This window comes from Dermacentor silvarum, chromosome 7 (assembly GCF_013339745.2).
Source record: "Dermacentor silvarum isolate Dsil-2018 chromosome 7, BIME_Dsil_1.4, whole genome shotgun sequence".
NCBI classification, from domain to species: Eukaryota; Metazoa; Arthropoda; class Arachnida; order Ixodida; family Ixodidae; genus Dermacentor; species Dermacentor silvarum.
In genome coordinates this window covers 122070367-122076396 of record NC_051160.1, presented here as the reverse complement: position 1 = coordinate 122076396, position 6030 = coordinate 122070367, and positions in this window count along the sequence as shown.

The window sequence follows — 6030 nt, the reverse complement described above, 5'->3', positions numbered from 1 at the left end:
CAGAGTTTCTGTGACAACTGCTGCAGATTATTAAAATTAAGAAATTCGAAACACAATAGCTTTGACTGACAGCTTCATAGCAGTGGCTGACATCAGAGAGAGAGAGAAACGTGCTTTAATGTGATGCTGGAGAAGTTAGCCTGACAAGCTACTTCAGGTGCTGGGTGATGATTATGACATATATACAGTGATAAAATTTAACAGTATATACAGTCACACCTACACACATATTACACTATTTACAAAGTTTATTAATTTGTGTGGTAGTTACCAATACGATGATTAAGCAGATTTCACTTGTTAAGCTCCATATTATGACTTGTATTCATGACTGACGTAATTCCGAAATTGAAGTCATCCAGCAGTTGCAGCATAATCTTTAGCTTGAAACTGTGTCTTACATCAGTATTCAAAAATAAGTTGTTGGAATCTGCAGCGAAATGCATTACTGTTGCAGTGAATGCTTCTACACTGGAAAATGTGAAGTGTACGCTGCTGTTAATTGTAACGGCGATGGACTTCATGGTATTTGAGTTTGTGTTTCTTAGAACTGGCGCCAGGTATAATGTCATCATCAGCCAATTTTTTTATGTCCACTGCAGGCGAAGGCATCTCCCAGTGATCTCTAATTATACCTACCCCTGTCTTGCGCTAGCTGATACTATGCTATGCGTGCAAATTTCCTAATGTTCTGTCATCCTGAACTGCACTTTCTTTCTCTAGGCACCACTTCTGTAACTGTGATAGGCCACCAGTTATCTGCGTTATGCATTACATGGCCTGCCCAGCTAACTCTTTCCTGATGTCAACAAGAATATTGATTACCCTCGCTTGCTCTCTGATCCACGTGGCTCTCTTCCTGTCTCTTAACGCTATGCCGGACATCTTTCGTTTCATCGCTCATTATGCATGCGTTGACTTGTTCTCCACCTTTCTTGTTCAACTCCAAGTTCCTGCCCCATACGTTAGTACTGATAGAATGCAATAATTGCACACTTTTCTTATGGATAACGGCAGGCTATCATTTCAGATACAATGTATAGTGAAAGGTTATACCCTGAGCACTGGCAGACTTCAATTCTCAAATGACAACATGCTTACTAAAGTCAGCCGATTTCGGGGAATTTAGTTTAACGTCCCAAAGCCAAAGTGGAACTATGAGATGCGCTGTAGTGGAGGACTCTGAATCAACTTCTGTTGTTCTCTGTGCACCTAAATGCAAGCACACAAGCGCTTTTACATCCACCTTAAGAACCTCTTGGTACTCGTTGAAAACTTTTAGGACTTCAGTGGGCGCCTAAAGGATTCATGGACAATGCTGGTGCTTCGTGTAATGCATAGTTTTATTTGAGTAACTGTGCTACCAAACACAACATGGATGCTGTGTTCATCAAAAGCAGACACTGGGTATGCTTCTAAATATGGTGCTGCATTACGTAAGGATTCTTTTCCTTTGATGCTATACGTTTCTTACCATCTGCTGCAGCGAGTGGCCAATAATACTGGTAGTTAAGTCCTGGTATCATGCCAGCCTATCACGAAGGGCGAAAAGAAGAAATGTGAAAAGAATTCTTGCATAATAGTACGGCCCTTAGTTGCAGTTTTGCCTACCTTCCAGGCTTGCATGGAAGTTGCTGGCAGGGCTTACAGTTAAGCGATGGTTGGGGCATACTTTCGCTATGTAGAAAAAGACGGGCGCAGGAAAATGCAAACAGACAAATGGTGCACAAACTTGCAACTGGTTTAGCTTGTGCGCCATTCATTTGTCCGTGCTTTTCTGTCCCGGTCTTTTCACACGTAGCGCAAGAAGAAAGTATGAACAGCCACCAACTAGCCCCTGTCATCACCCTTTTGATGTTACTACGATCCAGACCCTCTCTATAACGAAGTCGTATCCAACATGAAGGTACCTTGGTTGCATCTGATTATTCATTATTACAGCGAAGCTGTATGCCTCTACCAGCCACGGAAATTTTCGTGTCGTTGGCATAAGCAAAAAAACGCCAGGCTAAAGATTGAATACAAACAGCATATCTCCTTTGAAATCAGGCATACAACTCAGCACTTGTTTTCTAAAGGAAAACCACAAAACCAAGCATCAAAACCACATGATGGATGAGAAGGCGCTTGTGAACAATGGGAACACCCTCTGACGCGTTCCGGTAAAGATTAGGTTTGCAGCTGCTTCGAAAGGGGTTGACATCATTCAAAACCCTCATGTGAAGTGCAAACCGTATAATGTATGCTAATGACGTCTGTGAATAATGCGAAGCACGTTCCTTCTACTGCGTGTGTTTCCCGGTAAAGATTACAGTTGCGTAAACTACTCCGAGCGGAAACGTACCCAGCAGCATAGAAATCGCGAAGTGACGTCACCACAGTCTAACAGCTCATTTAGTTCATTCCAGGCTACCATGGGTAGACCACTGAAAGTAAAGATGCCAGAAGAACAGCAAGAATATAATGTGAAGTAATAAAGGGTGTGGTTACGTACATTTCACTTGTCTCTGGTTTCACTCTTTGTAGAGCCACGTGTGTGAATTGAAGTGATGTCACAATGGGTAATCGTTGTGGGTGTCGTATACAGCTTCGCTGTCCAACCACTTTCACAGCGTGAATTGGAGCCAGTTTTTTAGCGTATATTTGTGGCATACTAATATCATTGATAAAATTTTTTTCATTTAATTTGTCATATGAGATCAATTTGTTATATTCATATTCGTTACATCAAGCTTTAACTGCATTACATGGAAGGCTTTGGAGGTTCCGACCGAGCGGAGTAGAACTGAGAGGCTACTGTGCACAGCTCGCACTTGCGGCCAAAAACACTGCATTGCATACTGGAAGCACAAAGGTGGGCGAATATATGCAATATTGTAGATGACTTGGCGTAAAGTGCTCCACAAGTTTTACTATGTGAAATTAGTTGTTCCATACGAAGTGTAGCAGATCAAAAACAACTGCACTGCATAACGCGCAAAGTGAGACATATATGGCCGCACTACGTTTGTTACTTCCAAAGTGTTGCCATCTAAGCATGAAATGAAGTACATCGAGCTTTCCACAAGGTGGCATTGATGTTCGAGACACTATTGATCTCGCGACCCTACAAATCAAGACACCACCGACTCGCAACATCAATATTTTGCTTATTATAGGCATTTCTCGATGGAGCCAGTTTAACTTTGCAAGTATTAGTACATGTTCATTTTCACTAAGCGGTCATGGTATAACAGTTGGAAGGAGGAACAGACAGAGAGACAGGGAGGTTAGCCAGTTGTCAGACTCGCTGGCTACCCTGCACTGGGGAAAGGGGGTAAGAGAATTAAAGCTAATAGAAAAAAGATGTTAAAAAAAAAAAGAGAATAGGGCACTGCTTAAAGTCTGTCTCTAAGACCAGTTGGATGTTCAGCACAAAACTGCAGGAGTGGTTTGATGCAAGGTATTTTTGGACCAATACCCTTTTTTGTCCTTTCCTTCCTTACATTGCACTTTGATACACCTGAGGTGAAACAGATTGAATAAAAATACTGCCATTTGCAGGCTCATATAACAGCTCTTGATAGTAATAGTGTCCTCCAGCAGTATGCAGTCTCTCTGGAGTGACAACAACAAGTGACGGAATTCGCAATGAGAAGCGAGATATACTAGTGCGCAGATGAGGCCGGGTTTCAGAGTGCGAGATTGAAAACGGTCATCAATGATAAATTGTAAGGTTATTGATACCTGAAAAGCAACAATGTTGCATGTAGACTGGACAACAAACCATAATGACATGTAAACTATCCTTAAAAACTCACCGGACGCACTTAGAGAATGTAAACGAAATGTAAAAAAAAAGCATTGCAGAAAGAATATTCAGGAGAACCCATCTCACTGTAACTGTCTATGGTAATGTGATTAGCATTCGAACGATGTAGTGGCAAACCTTATTGATAAGGGCACGTTTATTTAGAATCTGTAGTGTTCATTCTGGAACTTGCGTCATGGGATGATGGTAAGATGATGGCGTGACGAAGACAGAATGGAGAGAGTCAAATGACGACGACGAAACGACCACGACAGCATCACAACGACGCAATGACGATTGTATGAAGGCAGTGAGATGAGTACGACGATGGTGGCTTGACAATGATTGTGTGATGAGTGTGGTGTGACGATGACAAGAATCGGATGAGGAAGCAGGGCAGGTGAGGGCGGAACGACCATCGCGATGACGATATGACAACTGATGCATGACAACTGTATAACGACGATGACGTGGTGAGGGCAGTATGCCGAGGGTCTGAAGACTAAGCTGTAATGACGAGAAAGCAATAACTATATGACAGCATCATGACCATTAGCACATATGTAGTGGCCCAAGCTATCAGACAACTGGGTCATTGGGTCGGCGTTAGAAGCGTGACGACAGCATGGCTAGAGTCAAATGACGAAGCTGAAACAAAGACAACAGAGCGACCATGATCATATGGTGGCCACTGGAATGAGCACATACCTAGTGGCCAACGCTGGTAGACAGCTTGTGCCAGTGGGTCGGTGTGAGAGGCTATTATAGATAGATTGATAGATGGGCCAAAATTTGCTGAAGTAGGCAAAGAATGCTTATCGCATAAAAAGACATCCGCTGGAGTCCACTACATATCACTGCCAATATTAGTGCGAATTGCCTCCTTCAAGCAATGTAGCGCCACACACCATATTGCTGAAGACAACTTTATTTGGAATCTGTATGGTCATTCCGTAGTCTCCATATTTTAGAATGATAGCTCGAGATCTACTACTCCTGGTACAAACCCTCAAAACGCCTGGTTCCGTAAATCTGACCTTCAAGCTCGGCCAAAATCAAACCGGGACTTAGCCTGCCACTACCGGCGGCTGCTGCGTACGCCGCGTCGGCACCCATATCTTGAAAGGGATCTGCAATGTGGACAAAGTGCGCGGTTGCGCGGGCCTCATATTCAAAGCGATCTGCAATATGTACAAAGTGCGCCGAGTACTGGTCGCTTTGTATGCGCTGAGCTTTGGACGCTTAGTTCGCGTTGAAGCGAGACGCAACACGAAGGTCAATTCGCTCACTGCTGCTGCCGCGCCGAGCAGCGTGGCCACTGGAGTCTTGGCATAGGGACCCACCCTGAACAACTCCCTCCCCCCTTTTTTTTGTCATCAATAAATGTTTATTCCTCCTCCTCTGTGTACGTGTTAGCTTGTGGTGCGCGGTAGTTGCACTGCTGTCACACTCGCTTGCAGTGTCGATCATGAGGCATGACGACGGCGAAGTATACCGACGATATAATGGCGACAACGGCATGACGTCAATGGGATGACGTTTCTTAAATGAGGACGGCGGTACGACGGCAACTTGACCACGATGACGTCTTGTTGAAAGTCGGATGACGACGATGGAACGACCACGACGACCCAAGTAGGCAAATTGGGTCACTGGATCGGCTGACTCAAAGTGCCAAAGAAATTGAAAGAATGCTAGTCGCATTTTTATGATCCCCATAGCACTTCGAAAAAAAAAAAAAAAGCTAGAAAACGCGGTAGCCAGATAAAAAAAAAAGCATAATTAACCTAGAAAATGTGACTCAAGATGATAAAACGAAGTTGCACGAAAGAGATTCAGGTGCCAGTAACTCCAAGGCTCTACCTCTACCTCTACCAACATTCAGGTTCACAGGTCTCGCTCATGACCAGCTGATTAGCGAAGTATGATGGACAGCGGAAAGCACAATGAAACAGCTAGAGAACTCTGGGCAACAGAAAAGCAATGAAATTGGCACGAGATTTTGCGAAAGTACTGAATAGCGGCATCCTGGCGTCCACCACGCGCCTGTCTAGGCATCCTCATTTATAGCGTACTAGATAGATAATTTAGTACACTAAACCTCCTGTTGTGCGCTACGATGCTTGCATTAGAAGATGCTATCTCACCAACAACGCAAACAACAAATAAAGGAATATCACACACGAATGCATTACAATGCATCTGTTTAAATAGCTCTGATTGTTAACCGAATGACATCC